Source organism: Aedes albopictus, chromosome 2 (genome assembly GCF_035046485.1).
Source record: "Aedes albopictus strain Foshan chromosome 2, AalbF5, whole genome shotgun sequence".
NCBI classification, from domain to species: domain Eukaryota; kingdom Metazoa; phylum Arthropoda; class Insecta; order Diptera; family Culicidae; genus Aedes; species Aedes albopictus.
Window position 1 is genome coordinate 87,709,858 of NC_085137.1, and position 26,193 is coordinate 87,736,050.

Here is a 26,193-nt window from a genome sequence, read left to right on the forward strand (position 1 = left end):
TCGTTAAAATGTGCCTACCAACTCGCATAAGCTAGAATCGTTAACGTTGGCATGGTGCGATGTGATACGGGATAACAATGAAAGAGGTGCTCTTGAAGTGCCAAAAGCTACAAGAAACTGAGCAGTCATCATTAGGGTGACAAAACAAGTTACCAAGTCATCATTTTGGTTTTGTTGACCTGATAATTAAAGATAAGTTTTGTGCTAGCAAGAGAGGGATAGTGATATCTGTGCCGGAAATCACGCTTCGTCATTTTGAGCTCCATAGCCTGCCGAACACGTACAACGCAGGTAAACCAAGTGCATTCCAGCAAACGCTGAGGTGAGTTAGAATGTCATGACAATTAGCCAGTGTGTTTCATAAGCAGTGTTTGGTGTTAAGTGTGCAGTGTGGCTTAATAATGCAAAGGTTATAAGTCCGATACTGAGGTGACAAGAATTGTTTTATTATTAAGTCGCATAAGATGCTATATTACGTCACAATAGTGCGCACCGTGCATCGCATAAAATATCGCTTCAAGTCATATAGCGTTAATATTTTTCCGTAAATGCACGTATAGCGCCTCCGGTTTTGTACGCAAAAGGCACTTTTACTGCATCTTATGCGATGTAACTTTACCGCATAAAAGTACGTATAACATGAACATTAACTTCATTATTCGTGCAAATTGGTTGTCTGGGAAGTGCAATAGAACTTTGAGAAAAAAATACAGTGAATTTCTGATTCCAATCTAAGGAAGCATTTTATAATATGTAATCATTAAAAATTGTTAAGATAACAAATAGAAGATACTAACTCAAAGGTACCGTGATTTCGGGTGGAATTGATCGACGTTAGGGGCTGTCCATTAATTACACAGCGCAACATTTTTTTGTCTCAAGGGCAAACTTATGTGTCTCCGAAGAATTTTGGGCCGCTGAATCCGAATCCGGGCTCAGATTTGCTCCAACACGTCACAGTTTTGAGGTATACCTCAATTTATATGCCAAAATATGCTATTTTGGGCTTGTTTGACTGCAAACCACTGAGCATGAAAATATTTTTTTTGAGCAATCAAAAGGTTAAATGGTCAATTAACATCTAAATTAACGGCTCATACAAAATATTTCGTTTTACCTAATCAAATTTGATAGATTTAAGCATTTTATGTTAATATGAAAACTTGCATGCAACTTTTGGAGGGTGACTTGTATGGGAAATATGGTACCTAACATAAATCGCTTAAAACTATCAAATTCGATTTGGTAAAACGAAATATTTTGCATTAGTCGTTAATTTAGATGTTAATTGACCAATGATCCTTTTGATTGCTCAAAAAAAATATTTCCATGCTCAATGGTTTGCAGTCAAAAAAGCCCAAAATCGCATATTTTGCCCTATAAATTGAGGTATAGCTCAAAATTGTGACGTGTTGGAGCAAATTTGAGCCCGGATTCGGATTCAGCGGCCCAAAATCTGTCAGAGACACATAAGTTTGCTCTTGAGACAGACCAAAAGTTAATTTTTGTTACGCTGTGTTATGTAAGGGTTTATAGTTGGAGGGGAAGTTTGAGAAATCTTACGCACCATACAAAAATATGTGGGTTTTCATACAAAAAATCTTACAAGGGAGGTGGATGTGTCTAAAAATCGTGAAAATCCCCTTACGTAATAAGTGGACAGCCTCTAAGGTACATTTTTATTTGTTAACAATAATGCTTTAAACTTAAAACAGTTTGTGAAAAATGTCCATCATCTAGATCGTCTAGATGGCTCAAGAGTTATAGAATGATGAGTTAACATGTTCTACAACCAATTAGTCACCTATTTAGGCTGATACAAATTTATTTTTGACTTTTTGTCTCCCCCCCCCCCCTTCAAAAATTTTTGGCTCAAAATGGCATTTTGAGGGGGCAGATAAAAAAATATTTATCAAAATATCGAGTCTTGCTAAAAATTCTTTAACAAATCCGATGAGTTTTTATTATTTTTCAGATTAAATGCTTTATTATTTTTATCCCCCCCCCCCCTCGACCAGCCAAAGAGTGGTGGGACAAAAAGTGAAATAAATATTTGTAACGGCCTTATGTATAAAAATTAATACTTCCCGAAGCTGCGTGTAGGCGAACTTCAAAGACACTTTCAAACTTTTGTTACCATAGCTGTACCGCCCACGTAATGCATATTATAATGAATGTTTCTAACTGCCAAGTATTCGCTAAAACCGATTTCATCATAAAAAGCTCTATAAATAAATCAAATTTATGCATACAATTGTACTTTTCCGGAAGTTATAATATATTTATTATAGAAATTGCATATTTTCCCGATTTATTAAAAATTGAAGTTAAATAATTAAAAATTTAGTAAACTTGTTAAAGCCTTGCATACTTTTTCGCATTCCGGGATGGTTAATTCAAGAGGAAAAAAAAATATCAGCACTTACAATAACATTTTACTGACTGATCAATTTTCCCCCGAAAGTTTTTTTTTTTTCATTTTTAATGATATTTTTTGTAATAAAATAATTTGCAGTAGAATTTCCAAAACCATGGTCGTACTTGTTTCAAAGCATTGAATTTAACCATATCGATAAGTATTCGAATATTATTCGCCAAAAACTGCGAAAAGTGATAAATTTCACCCGAAATCACGGTAGCTATAATTAGATAGAAGAACAAATAATGCAAATTGCAAATTGAAGAAAAAGACACATGTCAAAAAATTGATAAATTGATTGAAAATAAAATAAAATTTAAATAATGGAAAATACAAGGTACATGATAGAACATACAAAATAAAGAACAGAATATGAAAGATTGAAAATCGATAATAGAAAACTGAAAAATAAAAATAAAATATATTAAAGATGGAAGACAAAAGTCACGTATTGCTTTCAAAATTGTAGATAATGGGAATGAGTTAATTGTCACTGTAACAATTATGCTTCAGAACTTTGACCTTCGTAAATATATGAGAAGATGTTATTATGGCAGTAGGGACTGCAAGGCAGTAGGGAGAGCATATCTGCAACAGCTTAATTGATCAGCTTATTCATTGTAACAATGATAAAGAGTAGTCGACTGTATAATTGCTGTGCATTGCTTTCAACGTGAATAGAAAACCAAACGAGCGTGTTACCATTTTTAGAACCCAAACAAAGCCACAGCAGCGTGGCCTCGTATTGCGGACCGGTTGGTGCAATCATCTTCGCGCGCGCTCTTCGTATTGCTATAAAATCCGCACTGCGCTCACTTGCTATAAACTCTCTTTAGCCGATTCGTGAGAGCCAGAGCGTAACCCTCCACACAACGCTCTTATGCCAAGCGGTTTTCCCTCGTGTGCGCCAGGCCAAAGCTCACCCACCACTCATTCACGATATGCTTTATGCTGCACCACCCAACCCCAGCCCGGAGTCGACCACGCTACGAAGAAGACATGATTTATGCTGCAGCACAAGGACCAGGCGAAAGACTGGGGGAAAGGCATCGGCAAAAAACAGCTGTTTGCCCGAGATCGCTCATGCTCGTGAGTGCCTTCACTGCAGAAGTTGTCCGGGTGAGTGCAATCAGTCGGTGTGCTACGGTACGTAGAGTGCAGCAGCAGCGCTTTCTAACCGGGCTCTCGAGCTTCTGACGATGCGAATGCGATCCACCCAACGAGCAGCGGAAAGCGCGTCCAACAGGCACGAGAGCTGGGCTAGCCGACCGAAGACAGCCGCGCCGCGTGCGTCAGGGGGGCACTTGCTTCAGTCCATATTGGTACGTTCGAGCGGGCAGTTCGTAAAGTCGCGTTACTGGACATTCGCGCGTGGTACAGAGCAGTTAGAGTTGGAGTTTTTACAGGGCTATTTTTTGTATGCAGCGTCGTGCTGGCGACGAGGAGGAAGAGAGAGTGCGAGGCTTAGCGTTTTTTTTATTTGTACGTGTTGAGCACTTTTTACGGCGTGCGTGGACGATCCGTATATTCTTGAAGCAAGTGAAATCCAGAACGGTACCGTCTGTTTCTGTTCTTTTTTTTTATGGTTTGAGTATAACGAGTTCTAGGAGTCAGTAGAGTTCAGGTCGAAGGATCATCGGGTTGTGTGGCGTGAGTCTATACCTAGATATAGTAACAACAAGGGAATTACAACAAAAGAAGTGGTCTGTGCTGTGGCAAATACAATGCAAGTGCGATGAATCGTTTGAAGCACCCACAGATGTCCAAGAATAGCCGCAGCCGCCGCCGGAGAATAACCTCGTGATCAATCCATTGTGCAGTTCGGGTGCTCCATGTATTGGAGGGAAGCTATTGATCGAGTCTGTCTGCGCTCGCTCGGTCGAGTGGATTGGATTAGTGCACTTTTTCATCGATAGGATTGTGTATTGGAAACTTGTATCTTCTGGTGGTAGTTCTACGCTGGTTCTGCAGCAGCCCCCATAGAAATAAGCAGTGTGTGCAGTGTGGTGGGCATTTTGTCGCGGGGAGTTCGATGCGGTGCGGTTTGTGTACAAGTGTGGATGCATGTGATCTATAGGATTGGAGTACAGTGTAGCACAACAAACACAGCAACTGGTTTGTGACCGAGTGTTACCTTTTTTGGAGCCAGAAGCAACATCAGCAACAATAACACAAAAACCTACGATCGTCTCGGTCTCAGCCAGCAGTGCAGTACCAGTGGTTCGCGCGTTTTGTGAATTAATGTGCTTCCATGAGTCAAGGCTCGAAAATACGCTCACGAGACCGAAAGCGGATCGACCGCTGAATTGAAATATACATCGAATAATACTGAATGCCAGTGCACACAACCCGCGCAACATAATACATACAGTTGGTCGTACTCAATCAGCAATAACAGCAGAAAAAAAGCAGAGGTGAAGCGAAAAGTTCAAACTTGTTCACGGGAGTTAGTGTGGCGTCTGTCCGTCCGTCCGGGGTTTGAGCCCGTTTCGACGACCTGAGAGGCGCGCGAGTGGCTTTTGCACGGGCAGTTGTAGTGCAGCAGATACATGCAGCCAGTAAACAAGTTTTCAGTGGAAAACTGATGAATCTGTAGGGTGTCCCCAGCGCTGTTGGTGAAGGGCAGTACCAGTCACAGGCAGAATCGGCAGCAGACGGCATTTGTTTAGCTGTTTTACTAGTGGGTATGTGTGTTCTTGTTTTGAACTGAGTTGTGTGGGATGTTGGAATTATTTTTTGTGTCTCAAATGCAAACTTATGTGTCTCTGACAATTTTTGGACCGCTGAATCCGAATTTGCTCCAGCACGTCACAATATTGAGCCATATTTTAATTTACGTACAGGGTTATGTGGTTTTGGGCTTTTTCGTCTGAGAAAGGCAAAACAATTGGGAAAATAGATGGGGATTTTTTTTATTACCGTACGGGTTTATGCCGAAGGGTCTACGATTTTCATGAAACTTTTTCCACAGGCAGAGCTCATGGATATACGAACAAAAGAAAAAATTGAGGAAAATTCAGGATCGCCTATTTTCCCGGAAAACTCAGGTGGAATTTTTTGTTTCCCCTAACACTACTTAATTTGAAAAACCATAACTCAAGAACGAAACATCGTAGAAACAAAGTTTTTTTTTAGAAAATAAAAGCAAATTTTCTCAGAAATCAAAAAAAAAATATGAACTGGAAAAAGTTTCCCACAAAATTTTCCACAGTTGAGAAAATTCGTAAAGAAAAGCCGGAAAAACTATGCCCGAACTCGTGGAAAATTTTGGAAAAAATATTTTTGAGGAGGTTATTTTATAAGCTTTAATCGCTGTAATTTTTGGAATACACTTTTTTTTTCGTTTTTGAGTTATGGCCAATTTCGTTGAAAATGTCCAAATGTGCCATAAAAGCCTTTTCTTTGAAAAATCATAACTCCAAGAACGAAGCATCGTAGAAACAAAGTTTTTAATTGAAAATGAAAGCAAATTTTCTCAGGAATTAAAAAAAAATATGAAATGGAAAACGTTTTCCACAAAATGTTTCACCGTTGAGAAAATTCATAAAGAAAAGCCGGAAAAACCATGTCCGACCTCGTGGAAAAATTTTAAAAAAATATTTTTGAGAAGGTAATTTTATAAGCTGAAGTTTTTGGAATGCGCTTAATTTTCGTTCCTGAGTTATGGCAAATTTGTGTGTGTGGCTTACATGGTCATTTTCACATAATTGACCATAACTCAGTAACGAGAAAAAAGTACATTCCAAAAATTTCAGCGATCAAAGCATATAAAGTTACATCCCCAAAAATATTTTTTTGAAAATTTTCTTGAGTTATGATTTTTCAAAGAAAAGGCTTTTATGGCACATTTGGACATTTTTCAACAAAATTGACCGTAACTCAAAAACGAAAAAAAAGTGCATTCCAAAAATTTCCGCGATTAAAGCTTATAAAATAACCTTCTCAAAAATATTTTTCCGAAAATTTTCCACGAGTTCGGGCATAGTTTTTCTATACATTTTCAGAAATTCTTCTGAGAAGTTCTGAATGCTTCCACTGCCATTGTAGAACATTCATTTGGAGCTTATTACAGTATTTTTTAAATTTTAATCCACAGTTTGTTTATTTAATTCCATTATCAATTATGTATTTATCGTAGAGTAGACCAACAAGATTTTTTTTCCTTCCAATGATAAATTATTTGAGGCTCTTTATGAATCCTCAGCAATGGTTTTAGGAAATTTTCCAAGAAGTTCATGAAAATAGTCTCTTTTATATCACCAGGAACATCTTTTGAGATGGTTCACGGAAAAGTCGCAATAGAAAAAATATGATTTAAAAAAAAATCTGTTCTGTAGTACATATTTTTGCTAAATTAAATACTAAACCCAAGTAGCACTTGTAATTTATGAAATATTTAACAATTCTATATTTGCATTCTGGTTGCTTAGACATCACTATGCAACTTTAATTTTCCAGAAGCTACATTAATGTCACATACTGGCAATCATGATGCTCTTGATGCTCATTATGCTCTTGAATTGTCAAATTCAAAAAGTTGCATTCGACGAATTTTGCCCCAAATCGTATTCGGAGTTGGCAGCACCCTCTCAGATTACAATGAAACTTTCTGGGTGTATAGACCTTGACTAGATAAGCCACTTTGCATACTTAGTTTCTTCAAAAATTATCTAGACTATCTTTTGAAAAGGGCTAAACGTTTTTTACCTTTTTTTCAAATGTGTTTAATAAAAAAATAACTACTCCTACAAGAAAGTGTAGTATGGGTGATTGTCACTAAATACGTCAAGTTTCAAGAAAAAAAATATTGAAAAAAAAAATCCAAATTGAGCCCTACACTAAAAAAATCGTTTTTAAAAATTCAAAGTCGATTTACAAAAAAAAACACCATCTTCGATTTCGATGAAATTTTGTCTCCAGATAGGTAAAAATGTTCCCTACTAACCGTTCATACACTACACGATGGGCACTTTTAAGGAAAAAAAGTTTTTCTGTCAAAAACTTTTTCATGTCCAAATGATTTTTTTTTCAGTGTCTTTTGTTATCAAAAACTAAACCAGTGAAGGTCGTAATCATCTCAGAAACCAATGAAACACAATTTGTTAGGAGATTGTGTTTCATTTATTCAAGGAGACACTTATTCATTCAATCAATTCATTTTTTATAATTTTAGCCCTTTTCAAAAGATAGTTTAGATAATTTTTGAAGAAACTAAGTATGCAAAGTGGCTTATCTAGTCAAGGTCTACACACCCAGAAAGTTCCATTGTAATCTGAGAGGGTGCTGCCAACATTTGTTCGAGTTGGCGCGAAATCCGTCATTCTTGACATCATCATGTTACATCGAAACAAAAAAAAAAATACTAGACCAGTTGCTGTGAAGTCAATGTTTAGTTGCCATTTATCATGTTACCTATAGGAGAAAAAAACATCTCTAATTTTTTGATATGTTATGTATAAATATCTCAGCTTTCAATTGATGCATGTATTTTGAAAATCGAAGGATGCCTTCATGGTGATAAAAAATGTTTTGCTATAAAAATCCGAAATGGCGGCTAAAATCAATATGGCCGACCCATTTTTTATTAAATAGTAACTCTATCTTTCCTCTTTTCAACAACATTTCGTTTTCATGTGTTTTTTGGACAAATTTTCGAGATATAACGGTTTAAATGAGCCACCATTTGACCAAAATCGAGGGGTCTGCAAAAATTGTTGTAGCTCTAACTAACAGGGGGTCCATCAATTTGAGTAACCAAATGCATTTTCCTTGCTTTTTTAGCGAGAACTCTCAGAAAATCGGCACCTTAAACATTTTTGAAAACAACGTGTAAATAGTGGGCCGGTCTCAGCGAGAGTTACTCGTTACCGAATTTAGCAAGCGCGCGTGTTTTCCCATAGTAAAACTGTCAATTTCACCAAAAAATACAATTGCCAGGCTTAGGGTACCGACCGAAAACATTTCCATTTTCTGATCGGGATTGATCACCGTGGAATTTTACTGATTTATGTGGGTTGGCTCTTTTCGGTGACATAAGTTATGTCACCGAAAAGAGCCAACCCACATAAATTAGTACATTTCCATTTTATTTGAGGGACATTTTATTACATCGCCATTGCAATTCATGGTGGATCCATCATCATCATTTTTCATAATTATTTATTTGATATAATTATAATTATATATATAATTATAATTATTTTTATGATTTTTTTTCCAAAATAATCGATTGATAAATAGTCGATTTACAATATACGTAAACTAAATAATATTTCATTAGATTTTTTTTATATTTTATCTGTATTAACGAGATTTTTAGCCCTAGACTAGTTCATCTCGGGACCCACGCTTTACTTCCCTTCCGAAGGAAGAACTCACATTTTGCGAGTTTGTCGGGAGTGGGATTCGATCCCAGGTCCTCGGCGTGATAGTCAAGTGTTCTAACCATCACACCAGGTCCGCTCCCATTTCATTAGATGACATCTAGGAATACATCTATAGAAGTATTTGATTGCTCCCTCATTGTAACGACACCGTTCTCGACTTAAAGACTGAGAAAGCCACCCAAAAGGCCGAAACGTCGGGAGAGTAGGAAACATTTCGTTCTCGACTTAAAGACTGAGAAAGCCACCCAAAAGATCGACACCGAAATCGTTGAACACCAAAATTTTTATTCGCCAACCTCAAAATTAACTCATATTTTGCTCTGGTGGTTGCTATTTTAATTTGACAATGGCTTTTATATAATCATTATTGATCTCGTTCTTGATGCCCATGCTGACATTCATCGGAATAAAGCTCATCAATTTAATCGGATAATTTGTTCTAGACGCATCTGGAAGAGAATATACTTTTTTGTGCAGAAATGGCTCGTTTGTATTTCTATGGAGCAAAACTCATTAAAAAATGAAAAAATAACTTTACCTACCCAAGTAGGGGGATTAGGGGCATAATGGACACCCGGGGCGAAATGGACACCCCTGTTTTTCCCGAAACCGTTGACTTTTATGTAAAACTTTTAATGCATAAGTGTAAAGGAACAAGTTATTGTTCTATTTTTCAAAAGTACCATTTATATTCCTTCAAAATAACCAAAACATCATTGAAATTGAAGTATGTTTTTTATATGGTGGTGTTCAGTCAAAACTACATTCACATGTTCATCTACACTCCCCTGTATAATGATGCATGCATTAGTTGTAGTAAATATAAATAGATAATAAAGAAGATTGCAGTACATCTTGTGCCTCCGCCATGGCAGGACGGCGGTGTGAACGATCGTGTTTTATTTCAATTAAATCACAACGTCAAGGGTCCGTAAAGCCCGTTGCGCGATCAGGTGGATTTCTTATAATTTCGAAGCAGCAGCAAATAAGGTAATACGAGTGTTTGAGTGCGTACACCATAAAAACAAGTGAATTGTTAGCTTAACTACATGTATACGCAGATTTAGCAATGGATGAAGTATTATATTTTTGATCCGAACTTATTCAAAATAGGTTTTTCAATGTTGTAGTCGATTCGGGGCGAAATGAACACTGGTAATTATGAATGGATGTACGCGTGTTGCATACTGTTAGGCGTTTTAGATAGTTAGGAAAAAATCAATCCGATTATTTTAGCCTAAAATTTATTTAATTTACTTTGATGATATGTAAAATCATCTAAGATAGAGTACTATATCTGTGGTATTGATCTCCGTAGGCAAATTACTTAACTGGTCGGTATTCTCAAAGGTACAGCATAAAATATGCAGGGGTGTCCATTATGCCCCGATGGGTGTCCATTTCGCCCGTACCTTTCCTGCCAGGCCCAAAAAACACACGGTTTACAATTCACTATTTCTTCACAACGATGACATTCTACCTGCTGCAAATTATTGAAATACGTAGGAAACAAGTTATAGTTGTAAGCCAACTGATAATATGTTAAGTTTTTGTCTGTTATACAGGCCTAACATACTCATTTGTTTAGGGTGTCCATTATGCCCCTAATCCCCCTAACAATTTTAATTTTATCAAAGTATTTTAGCGATTCAAAAGTCCTAAACATAAAACCATTGATGCCGACTTGAAAATGCTCTCGAATTCTTGTATGCCTCAATAAGCCCACGTTCTGGCTAGTTGGCCCAGTCTTATTAGGGTCTACAGAGCTTCGTATGCAAACCGGCTTAGGATTTCGGGTTGTATCATAGGTTTATCAACCTTCTAAATAAAACCATCTTCTGACTTGTCAAATAATTGTTTTGACAATTTTTCACTCTCAATGTTCGATCGTCAGAATCAATTATGCTTGGTTGTTTATCCAGCCATCAACTGGAAAGATGCAGATATGGAATTCAGATTTGTTTTCCTATTTAATACGTGTCAGGAGACATGCCACGGAAAATTTGTGGTGTAAGTGACTGTGATAATGACAAAAACTAAGTGCGCCACACAAACTATGCATAATTTGGAAGTTAAATGCATTTAATTTAATCGGTGGAATTGGGTGCAAAAAAGGTTTTTTCAACACAGGAGTTTAAAAGACATTATGTAATTTTTCTAACAAAATAAAATGACGGAAACGTGTTGTATGGTTTAATTTGATCTTAAGCTGTACGCGAAATCATAAAATTGCGTAATGATTTTTCTGTATTTACATAAATTATCCCGGCTAGGCGACATATTTTTCTGATAAAACTCTGTGTTCCTGATGGAATAGGACTAACCCTCCTGAAGTGGTCACAACTGAGCTCATGATAGAACTAGCGGTTTTATCACAGCATTTTTTGGTTTTTGTTACGGCCACGAAATCTTTTGTTGGTTTTATGCATTTCCTCACAGTTTTGTGTATTTGTTTACAAAAAAAATCTCTCCGACAACAACCGCAAATGCAAGTTTTATTGAAATGGTATATAATAAGTGATAAATCCAATTCATGTCTACTTGCAAGTCTTTAACTGAAGATGTTTATAGCAGAAGTTATATGATAGTTTTATGGAACGCCAAAGGTTCAAAGTAAAAAACTACCACATAAAACTAATTTAGAACAACTAGCTTTTTCACATGCTCGTATAAAACCAGGATAAAACATGAATAAACCTTCAAGACATACTGTTTGTTACTTGGGTATGTTGCGCCTTGATGGAGTCGTACTAAAGGGCGAACACGATGAAATTGCCACACAGAAAATATTGTATAACTTTTGATTGCGTTCGTCAAAATAGCTAATTTTTTGACCATGAATAGTATATTATGTGTAGCTAATACTATAAAATTTTCATTAAAATCGGTTGAGTATTCACACATATATTGTCGATATCATAAAATGAGATTTTAGAAAACTTGTACACCCATTTCAAAAAATTACTTAGGCTATAACTTTTTTGTTACCTCATAAAATCGCTTGAAAATTTCACTCGATATTCTTAACATAGTATCAATTATGTGGTAAAAATTTAATCGAAATCGGTTCAGTACTTTTTCTAGTAAATAAACAAAGCTCAAATCGCTTCAAGGTAAATTTTAGGTACTTTTTGACCATTTTTAGTTCCGCGTGCACTATTTTGACTGTAAAACTGGTAACACTGTCCCGATTTTTATAAAACTTTGACAGTGTAAAATTGTTGTGTTAAACTGTTTACAGTGAAAATTTCAGTCATTTTTGTTGAGTACTTTCAAAGTAAGAGCAGTTTGAATTTCACTATACCAAAAACCACATCTGCTTATTGTGACATAGTGCGACATATATGGCTATAACTTTTTAACGGTATGATCAAATTGAATGAAATTTTGACGAACTACTTCTACATACATACTTTACGTACAAAAAAATTTTCGTTGAAATCGGTTCAGTATTTTTGGCGCCAGCGTTGAAACGGCAAAAAAGTGATATTTTCCAAAATGGTTGTTTGTACAAGATTCTCAAGCGGCAATTTCCTTGTTTCAACGATATCTCCGCCATTACTCAACCGATTTTAATGAAAATTTTATGGTATTAGCTACACATAATATACTATTCGTGGTAAAAAAAATAGCTATTTTGGCGAACGCAATCAAAAGTTATACAATAGTTTCTGTGTGGCAATTTCATCGTGTTCGCCCTTTATTGTCAGAGTTTACATACCCCATTGTAGTTGTTCAAAATGCTGTACTTTTCCTAGTCATACTACATCAGGACTTTACCGAGAGATCATTCAACCATTGATCATATTTCTTGGAAGTTCTGAAAATCGATCATTGTAGCTGGACCTTATGGGCTATGGAAGGTACCAAACGTGAGAAATGATATTTGCATGTCGCAATTTGGATCGGATATGTGGTTTTCAGACTCGTGGATCTCGAAACGCGTTAAATAATTTGCATACCTTTCACGACGATGCCTGCACTCAAAGTGTTTAAGTTTGACAAAAATTAGAATAAAAAATCGGCCACAGAAGTATACGAGAAACCCCCGACAATTTTGAACTTTTTTTCACTCATATTTCTAGTGACTCGTTGCATAAAGCCAGTCTGCTAATTGTAAAAGAATAGTGCCTCGCAGCCAAGCAGCGTTGTCGGATCCGTTACCACACGGCTGTATCAAGAGCTCCTGTAATACCGAAGGACCCCAACGACCCCCTTCCCTACATTGGATGGGGAACTGCGTACCCGTTCAAGTAACGACGAACGCCACAAAAGCAGGTTGCCAAGGATCCGGAAAAGCAGTGAGTCAGAGTCAAAGTGTAGCTAAACCGTTGAATAAAAGAATTTTGTATGTATCGAATTAAATTGTTGATTTGGGTCAGTGGCGTAGCCAGAAATTGTTTTCAACGGTCAATGATACCTTTTTTGATTAGACATTTACATTTTGTAAAATGTAATGAGCAATTGTATTCGTAGTTTGAAAATAGCGGCGCAGCCGAAAATTTTTTCGTCGCAAAGCGCTTTATACTGAAAATTTGTTCCAACAATTTTGGCTCTGGGGGGGTTTTAACCCTAAACCCCCCCCCCCCCCCCGTGGCTACGCCAGTGCACATTGGGTAAAATCAAGCCCAAAGGTGGAAAAAAATAATAACTTCCTTAAAACAAAACACTATGTGAGCATCAATGGCTTATTCGAAAGCAAATTTTCTCAAGAATTGGTTTGTGGATGATTCATGTACGGGCAACTTCTCTGAAACGAGTAATAGTGCCCGTTTTACCCCAGTTCCCCCTAAAATTTGTGAATTTCTGTTATTTTACGGCACTTGTTATGATTTTAATTATTATTTCGCTGGGATACCATCGCCCACTCCCATTGAGTGACGTTACATACAAAAAGTTATTAAAATGTTGGAAGTTTAGGGTGTTGTGGGGTCAATTAGGCAATGGTATATTTTCAAGGTAGAAATTCATTTTATATTTTTATTTATGATTTTTTACATGACAATAACTAAATAAATGATCGAACACACATGGTTTATTCCTAAAAAAAACATTTTTGGCGAGTTTGATCTCAAATTATTGGTTATATACAGGGTGTTAGGTTCGTGAGTGCAAACTTTTTAAAGGGTGATAGAGGACCATAAATGGTGAAAAAAATTGTTCTACGCATATGGTCAAATCTCAACCGTTACGTAGTTATTGAACACCCCATGTTTTTAACTCTTATTGCCTTAACTGGCTATAACTTTGAAATGGTCAAACTTATCGCAGTTTTTTTGCCCTTATTCGAAAGATTATTGAATTTTCTAACAAATGGCATCTTTGAACCGATTGGTTTAGTTAAATAACTAAGTTTTCTACAGCAAATAGCTTAAAAGTTGTGTGTTTTAATTTGTTTTTGCCAATTATCTTTGAAAAATGCGTAATAATTTAAAATTCTTTCTTTGGCAAAGTTGTGGCCCCTGATCCACTCTACAATTCGTTCTTTGACATCAAACTTCTATCTCTTATCGTTTTCTTGAAATTTCGATTTAAATGTCGCATTTTAGATCATAAATTTGCAATCGTCATGGTAAGCACTTTTTTGCGCACTTTGCCGCACATTTAAATCAAAATTGTAAGAAAACGATAAGAGTTAGAAGTTTGGCGTCAAAAAACGAATTGTAGAGTGGAACAAGGGGCAAAACTTTGCCAAAGAAAGAATTTTAATTTATTACGCATGTTTCAAAGATAATTGACATAAACAAATTAAAACACGCTATTTTTAGCTATTTTGCTCTAGAAAACTTAGTTATTTAACTAAACCAATCGACTCAAAGATGCCATTTGTTAGAAAATTCAATAATCTTTCGAATAAGGGCAAAAAAACTGCGATAAGTTTGACCATTTCAAAGTTATAGCCAGTTAAGGCAATAAGAGTTAAAAACATGGGGTGTTCAATAACTACGTAACGGTTGAGATTTGACCATATGCGTAGAACAATTTTTTTCACCATTTATGGTCCTCTATCACCCTTTAAAAAGTTTGCACTCATGAACCTAACACCCTGTATAAGTTTTCCCGCATTCAAATATGAGTAGTTCCCATCCTTATACCACCGATTCCAAACATTTCCAAACAATGAGCCATTGCTTATATACTCCAAAAATATCCTAAATGTTGTTTGCGCATAGCCCCATAGACGGGAGGTGACGGCATCATATAGTTTTAGAGCTTAGTTTACCCAAACTCCCCTATAAACTTATTTTTTATTGCTTTTAAATTAAAACAACTTTAACTTGAAACTTCTATGCATGATATTGATGAAGAGCTAACCAGTAATATCATTGCATCCTATGAAATTTGGAAATTTAGGGCACAATTGGGTTAAATGAAAAAAAAAACAATCAAAATGACCATATAAGTTGACAAATAACTTGTTTGAAAGATAATATCCATACGAGTTCATTAATGATTGATTGATGCACAGGTAGAACACATATAGCCGAAGCGCTAAACGCGCGAGTATTGAGCAAAACCATGCTGAGAGTGATGGGTTCGATTTTTTTGTCGGTCCGGGGTCAGTGATGGAAAACAGTGAGGAATGCAGCTGAGTAGATACAAACGCAAAGCTATCCTACTCGTGAACAACAGAAGCCAGAATATATTCGCACTTCCTTCACTCGCGAGCTAACGAAGCTGGTCGCACTCGTGATTGATTCACGAAGCAGCTCCGAACATTTTTCAATTTTGTGAAAGAACGAATTTACACGGCCGACAGATTAACTTTTCAGGAACAATAAAGCAAAAAACACTACTATCTGATGGATAATTACTTGTTTTGCTATTAAAGTCGCACTAAAATGCAATTCCCGCATCTCCACTTGTTCTTCGCGAATAAAAATTCATGAGTGTTTTTGTTTTTGTTTTGCTTCATACTCGTGAAGCAAGCGGGTGCGAATAAACTCACACACGGCTTACTCTCGGCACCGTGGGTAAACCTTTTGTTGCTTTTACACTCGCGAGTTGATTCACGATGAGAGTGTTTTCATCTATGTCCGGGGTTTGGCATTATTGAAATTCCCTTGACATAATGTCAAATAAACGACTGCATTTCCTCAAAATTGATGTGTGTATCAACATATTGACTTGATTTTTCGTATACGGATAGTACTGGCCGTCAATTTTAATGTGGATTGATTAAAAATTGTATGAGGTATGTCGAAAAACAACCCGTGCAAAGAAAGAATTGAGTGTATGTAATGTAGGGTAAAAGACTTTTTGACAGGGTGTCCGATTTTGCACAGTACGTACAGCAAAGTATCTAGCCGAATACAAAAAATCAAGTCAATACCAACATCTTAAGGAATTTATATCTAACCTGAAAAGTTTGGTTTTTTGTGCAATTGAACTTGATTAATTACTAAACTTTTCTTTTGCATTGACCATATCCATAACTGATCTTCGTTAGCGAACAAGCAGGCGAAAGACTGCATATACGATATAAATTTGTTCGAGAACATCTGGCAAGGAAATCATCCCCAGAGCAAAATAAGTCAAATATAATGGCAGTATGTCTTTATAAAACGATGAAATTGTACTACCGCCACAAACGGGAAGATTCTGCTTCAATGAACGCAAGGCCAGATGAAGGTGACTTCGATTATGATCAGATGTGCAAAGAGATGTGCAGGATGTGCTTAGGAAATCTAGTATCTATTACTAAAAGACATACACTATCTGTCACAAGTAGAGACTCACAAAAAGTATTGCAATAATATTGAATCACCCTATCGAAGTGAATATCTCTAAAACCAGAACACCTACAAAAAAACCGCTTTCAGAAAAGTGGTTGCCTTTGGGCTTCTGAATAACGTTGATGAAGACAGCATCTTTGTAAGGTATTGGAGATATCAAGCCCGAGCAGAAGGGCATACCTTACAAATACCATGCGAAGAGCAACATGTGCTCTAATACCTAAAATTGTTATTGCTGCGCTATTTTACGAAATGTTATGAGAACATCACAATAACAGTTGGAGATATTTGAGCAGAATTTGGTATTGATGTAGTATTTGTTGGTTCAGCAGTGAAAATAACCGAAGAACAAGATTTGCTATTACATCATGAAGTCATCGAACAAATGAAACATTTGATAACAAGAAATGTTATTAGTTTGTTATTCAAGAACTTTGGAATAACAAATACAGTACTTGAAATTTTAGGTATGCATTCATTATTGAAATAACAAGACTTGTTATTTGCTAGGTGTTATTTATATAAAATTTTAGTATTCATTTTTGTTATTTTGCCTCTTATTACCACCTAACGAAGGGCATATCAAGGTATGGTAGTATTTAAGATAAATACTTTGATTTGTTATTCACTTGTTATTTTCTTCTGCTCGGGAGGTGAGTAAATGCGATACAATATTGTTGTAATACATTTTTTGAATGTATACTTATGACGGGTAGTGTACTTGGCTAAGTGGAATAAGACTGTCATATTATTAGTGTATAGCAAACAAAATAAATACCTATTTGATGATTAAGTTGCTATTTCGTTAACAAAAATATAACGAATGCATTTTGGAGACTTTTTACTACAATGTGTTACTACAACCCCCATAAAGTCTATCGGCAAGCAGCAGTTTGCATATTCTCAAATTCACGCTACAGCTCTTCATCATGAAATGCTTGGAATGGTGAATAATGGAAGTGTGCGACATGGATTTTGAATATTCTTTCACGTATTGATTATAAATTTCTTCATCTTCAATATCAAAATTTTGAGAAATAAACAGCAGCATATTTTGCCCCATTATCCCCCAAACGTCCTATTTATATCATCTTTCATGCATACTCATTGGAATCAGAATGTTATAATATGAATGATATATTATATTAACTGCAATGGAACAATTTAACGCATATACTTTTAGGGAAATTTGGGTGAAACAGGCTTTACACCCCGCTGAAGCAATGTCGTAAGTACAAGAATCATTCGTATAGAAATTATCTGCCAAACAAGCTATTTATCAACTTATATGGTCATTCAAGCTTTTTGAATTTTTTTTTTCATTTAACCCGGTACAATGGGGTTCCAAATTTCCAAATTTCATAGGATGCAGAGATATTACTGATTAGCTCTTCATCAATATTAACTCATATCATGCATAGAAGTTTCAAGTTGAAGTTGATTTAATTTAAAAGCAATAAAAAATAAGTTTATAGGGGAGTTTGGGTAAACTAAGCTCTAAAACTATATGATGCCGTCACCTCCCGTCTATGGGGCTATGCGCAAACAACATTTAGGATATTTTTGGAGTATATAAGCAATGGCTCATCGTTTGGAAATGTTTGGAATCGGTGGTATAAGGATGGGAACTACTCATATTTGAATGCGGGAAAACTTAAATATAACCAATAATTTGAGATCAAACTCGCCAAAAATGGTTTCTTTAGGAATAAACCATGTGTGTTCGATCATTTATTTAGTTATTGTCATGTAAAAAATCATAAATAAAAATATAAAATGAATTTCTACCTTGAAAATATACCATTGCCTAATTGACCCCACAACACCCTAAAATTCCAACATTTTAATAACTTTTTGTATGTAACGTTACTCAATGGGAGTGGGGCGATGGCATCCCAGCGAAATAATAATTAAAATCAACAAGTGCCGTAAAATAACAGAAATTCACAAATTTTAGGGGGAACTGGGGTAAAACGGGCACTATTACTCGTTTCAGAGAAGTTGCCCGTACATGAATCATCCACAAACCAATTCTTGAGAAAATTTGCTTTCGAATAAGCCATTGATGCTCACATAGTGTCTTGTTTTAAGGAAGTTATTAATTTTTTCCACCTTTGGGCTTGATTTTGCCCAATGTGCAGTGATTTGGGTAGTTTCAAAACGGCAAAAGTCAAGAAAGTGAATCTGCGATTAGTTCATTCGCGTTTTCTTTTCATTTTTCAATTGCTTCGGTTCATGTTAAATCGTACTTCAAGTTTTGGCTTTGGTATGTTAAAGTTGGGGTGTGGGGCCAATTAGGTAGGGTGTCCTATGTTGGTCAATTTAAGCTATAAAGGCAGCACCGATTTATTACGTTTATTCAGTGGCGATTCCCTAACCTCAAATCTACATGTTCAACAAGCGTAAATTCTTCAATTTTCTCATCAAATTAGCTTGTAATTGGTAGAAAATGACGAGAATTGTCTTTATGCAATTCAGTATCATAATTTTTATTTTATACTACTCATTTCAGTATCATAATAACCTACTTTTTCGTACTGGTTTATTATGCAACTAAAAAGAGTTGCACAATTAAAAAAAGTTGCCTAATGTTCATAATGCAACTCATTTGAGTTGCATTATGAACATTATGCAACTCAAATGAGTTGCATTATAAAAAAAATCATTGCATAAAATTTTGTATGGAACTCGTTGCAAAATTTGATTTTTCAACACTCTTCGTATTTATCCAACTCGGCAAGCCTCGTTGGATAAATGTACGACTCGTGCTGAAAAAATCAACTTTTTGCACCTCGTTACATAAATAACTATTTCCGTCCATTTTCAATTTGATTTTGATCCTTATTTTTCCTCAAATTCAAGATAAAAAACACAGTACCTATGCAACACAAAGTTTGCCGAGGACAGCTAGTTTATTATAAATTCGGTAGAGAGAGCTCTACAAATACCTGTGGAAATGCGAACAGAATAGTAAGCGGAGGTTCAGATTCTGATAAAGTTGGCTTAGCACGCCAGAAAATGTTAAAGAAGTGCTTTTTTTCTAATTTGAGTAGTTAAAAAAATCGATTATTGTTTAATCGATTATTTAAGAATAAATAAGCATCCCCACCATACAATGACAGCTTGACAGAATAAACGTCATTTGGATGGCGCATGCACTTAGCGTGTAGTAGTACCTCTTCTGCCGCTAGGTGGCGACACATTCACTAAAAAGGAGTCGCCGAAAAATCGTAAGAGTGACCTATATTGTTAATATAGTATATTTGATTCTATGCTGTTTTTTTCATAATGCAACTTATTTGAGTTGCATTATATTCATAATGCAACTCAAATGAGTTGCATTGTGAACATTATACAACTATTTTTCATAATGCAACTCATTTCTGTTACATAATGAACTGGTATGGAAAAGTAGGTCATTAAGATACTGAAGTGAGTAGTATAAAATAAAAATTATGATACTGAATTGCATAACATATTTTTTCACTATAAGTTAGCCTAAACTGTGTAGAAAAAGATTCTGAAGGGTAGAAAATCTTTCATCAAGGAAAAATTGATTTAGTAGTTCATATTTTTTTTCTATGTCTGATGTTACGCAAACACAGTTAAGCAATACTCCTCGTTAAAAGCTACCTTTACAATCATGAATTTTCAAATCCATAGAGTGGAACAAACGTAGAACATTGTACAGTGAAACACATGTTGTTTAAGGCGTTCGTTCTATGAGACCAACCCACTATAGTCTGCCAATTTTCATATATCAGATATATGGATAACGCATGAATTGCATGGCCTCTATAGGCAGGTTCGGCCTCTTATCTTGTTAAACTTCACTCCGACAAAACCCTGAAAAGCTCATAGATTGCGATCTTTGATCAGAAACTGTTCAAAAGAGGATAAACATTAACGAGTTTATCTTCTTGTTGGTACTAAACTAATATCCTCCGTGAGGGAGTGAGGTCACTTATATTAAAAAATGAAAGTTATTTGGAAATTAAGTTGGATATCTGATACACTTCATTGTTGTATAGATTGAGATAATAATAAACATAAAGACACATAAGCTTGGCTTAGTTAAATTATGATATTTGAATTTTATTGGCTTTTCTCGGTGAACTTAATACTACTCAAAGAAGGAGGGAGTGACGAAAGTAATGAAAGAAACGGTGGATAGAATCGCAAGTGTGCGACGAGAGAAATTGAATAGAAGTTGAAAATTAACAGAGGGCCATAATAATTGAGCACTCAAATATAAAAAAAGCATTTATTCTACCGAATTCGTTGCATTCTATATGCCAGTAAGCATTGACTCCTAATGCATAATCCTAATCCTACGTGAATTGTGAATTTACAAACATTATCCGTAGTTCCATCGATACCAAATGACAACGTTAATTTTTCCTGATAATACTTATCATGGTATTTGACTCTGAGTCAACGATACCAGAGGACTGACTTTTATACATGACGCCAGGACAGCATTAATGTGCTTTCAAGTGTTGGATTATTAAGCAGTGAAAATAAATAAATATAAACCTTGCTTTGGTGGGGCAGCCCTAAAAGAAGATCATAAAAATATTTGTAGTAAAATTACAATATTTTTTGCCCTTAAGTTGCCTGTAATCGTCCTTGCTGCACTTTGCGTGTCCTTATATTTTAAGGTTTTAGTAAATTTCAAAACTTGAAATTGTTTTCTGTAATTGCTTTTGAATTTAAATTTACGTTTTACCAGTTAATATCTTGCAACTGTTGAAGGCATACATTTCTGTCGCTTTCGATAAAATTACTAAAAAAATCGCACTGGTCAAATTCGATATTGGTTATGAAAACCAACCTCCTCATTTGGCTTCGATTCTATCTCACAGGAATGTCTGTTAAAATTGATGACAACGTCTCTCCACAGTATGATCCGTCGTTTCACATGGCTATCATCTTGGGTCGTTTCTTTTGCTACCGTATATGAATGACATCAACATTATCCTTAACCCTTATGTGACCGACAGGGTACCCGGGTACCCAGCGCCCAATTTAAAATGCATGGTGTAGAAAAAAGCAAAAAGTTTGTCGGACACATAACGGTTAAATGCATGAAACATGCATATTAGGGCGTCCCTTATTTTTCAAAAATTCGAAAAAATGTTCAAAAACATGAAGAAACTTTTTTGAAGACAGCATATAGCTAAAACTAAAAATTTAGGCGTATTTTTTTTCAGTTAAATACGGCCTTAGACCATTGTGCAGTGACTTCATGACCATCAACTGTTTTAGATTGATCCAAATATACTGGCGAACATCGTTGGTAACTATAAATGTGAAAAAGTTCTCATTGGCGAGTTATTGCACTAATTGCCTACTGTTGAAGCCACTTACTTTATATTTTGGTTTGAGTACTCTCAGACATACTGTGTCAATTTGATTCAACCAAGCAAATAAAGCACGCCCCAGAATCGTAATGATAATTGGTAACAAGACGGTCAACCTCACATGTGCCATTCGTTCCTCAATCCAATTCATATCAGTTTTGAAACGGACATTGAATAACAGCAGGTAGTACAGCACATTGCAATCCAACAACAACAACAACAACAACAACAACAACAAGACCATCACGATCATCGCAAAAAGCCCAATACGTACTTCTGATTAGTTTTTTCCTGCAAAAATGAAACAAATCTTTTTACAACTTCGCCGAAAGCGTTGCGCTAGACCTACCTGTCTTGTGGTTTGCACAAATTGCCCCAGCCCGGAGTGGCTAGGTGAAATGGGGGGTTTGCCTCACCACCGACGCCGCGCATGGAACTACATTTTACTGATATCGAACCACCAGCAGCAGCAACAGCAGCGCGAGCAGCAGACCCATTAAAGTGTGCAGTTTGTTCAAATGGTTAACCGGCCAGCAATCACGAATTGCTTTACAGCAGCGATAGTTTTTCGGTACCTACTTGTTTCTTAAGCTGTTACTCATTAGCCGTGCCCGGTAATGAATGTTGCTATCAACACTGATAGCTCTCCGCAAAAAAAAAATGAACTGAAGGCAGTCATGTACGTGTGCAATCGCTCACTGGGCCTTCTAAGTGGGTGGCGATAAATTGCCATGACATTCTATTGTATCCCTTACGAAAGAGCATGAATCGCAATCGAAACCTTCAAGGCGAGCTAGGTGGGTCGACTGTCTATTCGTAGTAAGCTTAGCTCTTTACCAGAACCAGTAGGCAATTCAATTAGTTCTAGGAAATCGAGGTTATTTTTAAACGTTAAAAATAAGTTTTGGGGACAATTAGCCAAAGTTTGTTTCGATCAGAATTCGACAAAATGACATTTGGCTCAACCAAGTGTTAAGTTATTAGCTGAGAGCTTTCTCTACCATTTTCAATTTTGCATTTGTATATCGTTTGGCGGGCATATGATTTCCCTGTCCTGTTGGGGAAATTAAACCTCTGCATCCAATAAGCTGAACTTTTGTGGAATGAACTCTATGCCCAAGAAAATTAAGGAAATTGAACCCAGACACCATCAGCGTGGTTTTACTGAATATCTATGTGTTTACGCATTCGGCTATATGAGCACCTCATTCTACAGAGACCAATTCCATGAAACAGAAGCATATGATTACTATGGAAGGACGACGATAGCTATAAAAAGCATGAATTAGAATTTTCAATGGGTGATTGTTTTTCACAGGCTGCTTTTTACTTACATGGGCCGACACGCAAGGACGCTCGGGAAAAGTGCAGGTGTTGGTACTAAGCGTTGCACAACGAACGGTGATAACCTAGGCAACACCCTCCTGCCTGCACAAAAGGGGGAAGCTCGAAGTGGTATTAGATAAGTCTCCCTCGCATTCTTTGGATTACCAACCTTTACCTTTCGCCAATCCGAGGCATATCATTTACGTTCGTATAGTCAGTGGATGAGTGTGTTTGCTTTCTAGCCATGGAGACCGATGAGGGGGGAGGCGGGTTCAACGAATTGACTGAAATGACGCCAAAGCAGTGCTGTTCTGAATAATGGTGACAATTAGGGACAGTTATGATCCCATCATCGGTTCAGATTGTATTGTGAAGCCGGCATGGAATATACAGTGAATTGGTTGCTTTTGTCGAGAGAAGGGGTCAGGTGCAGCTAAGTTGTGGATGGAAACTCATTTAACGAGGCTAATGCTTATAATATAATTTTCTTAAAAAATCTGGCTCAGCATAAAACTTTAAAAACACCTACCCTGATGTTGTAATCGCAATTCTTTATTTTCAAAATTTATAAGTGGATGAGGACTGTTCAATGTTTGTTTATGGCAATCCAAATGTCAGAATCTACGCACAGTTATCGCATTTCAAATAAAAGTTGGTCAAAGGCACGAATGCCTCTCAATTATATTGCAAATTAAATTATTTCACCAAGTGTATCAATGTTGTATCGATCTCCAATCGGAGACTCGCCATTGAATCTGGACAACCGTATCGCTTATGTTTGGTTCTGTAAAGCCTACTTACCTTACCGATCAGGCTAAGGCCTGGGTTGTCCCTGCTGTATATAGTAGCCGTCTCCATTCCACTCGGTCCATGGCTGTTTGTCTCCAGTTCCGCACTTTGTGTAGGGTCAGCAGATCGTCCTCCACTTGGTCGACCCATCTAGCTCGCTGCGCACCACGTCTTCTTGTACCGGTCGGATGACTCTCGAAGACCATTTTAGTCGGGTTGCTATCCGACATCCTGATGATGTGACCCGTCCACCGTAGCCTCCCGATTTTCGCGGTGTGGACGATGGTTGGTTCTCTCAGCAGCCGATGCAGCTCGTGGTTCATTCGCCTTCTCCAAGTCCCGTCTTCCATCTGCACTCCGCCGTAGATGGTACGTAACACCTTCCGTTCTAAAACTCCAAGGGCGCGTTGGTGCTCTGCACGTAGGGTTCATGCGGTGATTCCTCCCTGGAGCCCTTTGTCATCATGTTCTTTGTCTTCGACACATTAATGACTAAACCGATTCGCCTGGCTTCACTCTTTAGTCGGATGTACGTTTCCGCCATCGTCTCAAATTTACGAGCAATAATATCAATATCATCAGCGAAACCAAGCAGCTGAACAGACTTCGTGAAAATCGTCCCACTCGTGTTTATCCTCGCTCTCCTAATTACACCCTCTAAAGCAATGTTGAACAGCAAGCACGAAAGACCACCCCCTTTTCGTAACCCTCTGCGAGATTCGAAGGGACTCGAGAGTGTCCCTGATACTCGAACTACGCACATCACTCGATCCATCGTCGTCTTGATCAATTGTATCAGTTTATTCGGGAATCCGTATTCGTGCATAATCTGCCACAGATGTTCTCGATCGATTGTATCATACGCCGATTTGAAATCTATGAACAAGTGATGTGTGGGCACGTTGTATTCGTGGTATTTCTGCAACATTTGGCGGATGACGAACATCTGGTCCGTTGTAGTGCGTTCACCCATGAATCCAGCCTGATATTGCCCCACGAACTCTCTTGCAATCGGTGATAGATGGCGGCATAAAATTTGAGAGAGTATCTTGTTGGCAGCGCTCAGTAGTTGTCTATCCCAAACATTTTGGTCACCCCCTGAACGTCTCTACACTCAAGTGGTTTTAGAAACATGCAAAGTAACAAAACGCTACTGCACCATCATCTAAAAACCAAACAGCACTTTTTCGAAGTTGCGAAGTTGGTTTGCATTACCTATTTCTATAGGGCACTGCATGCTGCGGTTTTCAAGATATTTTTTTCTAAGTCTTTTACGTTTCGTGGCCTTGTTGTTTACGTCAGCTTTTGGACTTTCGCTAGATTTTCATGGGCGGTTTGATTTAATTAAACATTATATCAAACCGTATTATTACGTATATTAGTGTGTTCTAGAACGAAATCTATCAAAAAATCAACTTTTTAAGGTTTTTCTGATTACAAATGTGATAATTACACATTTTTCCTTCAATTTTATTGGCAAACGTTGTTCGGAGAACTTGTAGTAAACAAGTATTGCCTTCAATTTGTGCCAAAAGAATTAAGTTTTGAGAAGTTTTAGTGTAGTTATGATTTTTTGAAGTTCAAAAATAGTCGAAAAACACAAAATTGATTTGATGCACCACCTAATTTCAATGGATTTGGCTGAAATTTAACCAGTTACTTCTTTTGGGATGCCAATCAAAATATGGGGGTGCACTTGAGAACCAGAGAACATTTCTTCGGAAGTTCCCTCTGGGTTTCTTCCAGGAGCTCTCCTGAGAGTCCTAGAGGTTCCGTATGGGATTCCTTCATAAGCTCTTACCAGAGTTCCTCCAGTACTCCCGAGATTCTCCCAGATTTTTTTCTGGGATTTCCTAAAAAATATCATCTGAGAATTCTTGATCCAAAATTATTTTCGAAATTTCTCTAGAAGTTGATTCCGAGATTCCACCAGGATAGAAGGACTTCCAGGATTACTCCACAAATGTTTCCTAAGATTCCTCCGGAAATTTCTTCTGTTGTTTCTCCACATATTCTCCACTCCTAGAAGAGTGGTTCTTTTAGAAATTCCTTCTGGGATTCTTTCTGAGATTCCATCTGGGACTTCTTCCGAGATTTCTTCAGGAGTTCCAGAAATTCTCCAGGAATGCCACCAAAGGAATCCAGCAAATTCACCCGGGATGCCTTCCAGGATT

At 36.9% G+C, this 26,193-nt stretch overlaps 1 protein-coding gene across 1 annotated transcript in view; it reads left to right on the forward strand.

Moving 5' to 3' along the window:
- Positions 1 to 3,561: 3,561 nt before the first annotated feature.
- LOC109427662 (uncharacterized) overlaps positions 3,562 to 26,193 on the forward strand; it is a 402,590-nt gene continuing 379,958 nt past the window's right edge. The window contains exon 1 of the mRNA XM_062850046.1: positions 3,562 to 5,103. The gene's annotated coding sequence lies outside the window, so the exon portion shown is untranslated. The remainder of the gene's footprint in view (positions 5,104 to 26,193) is intronic.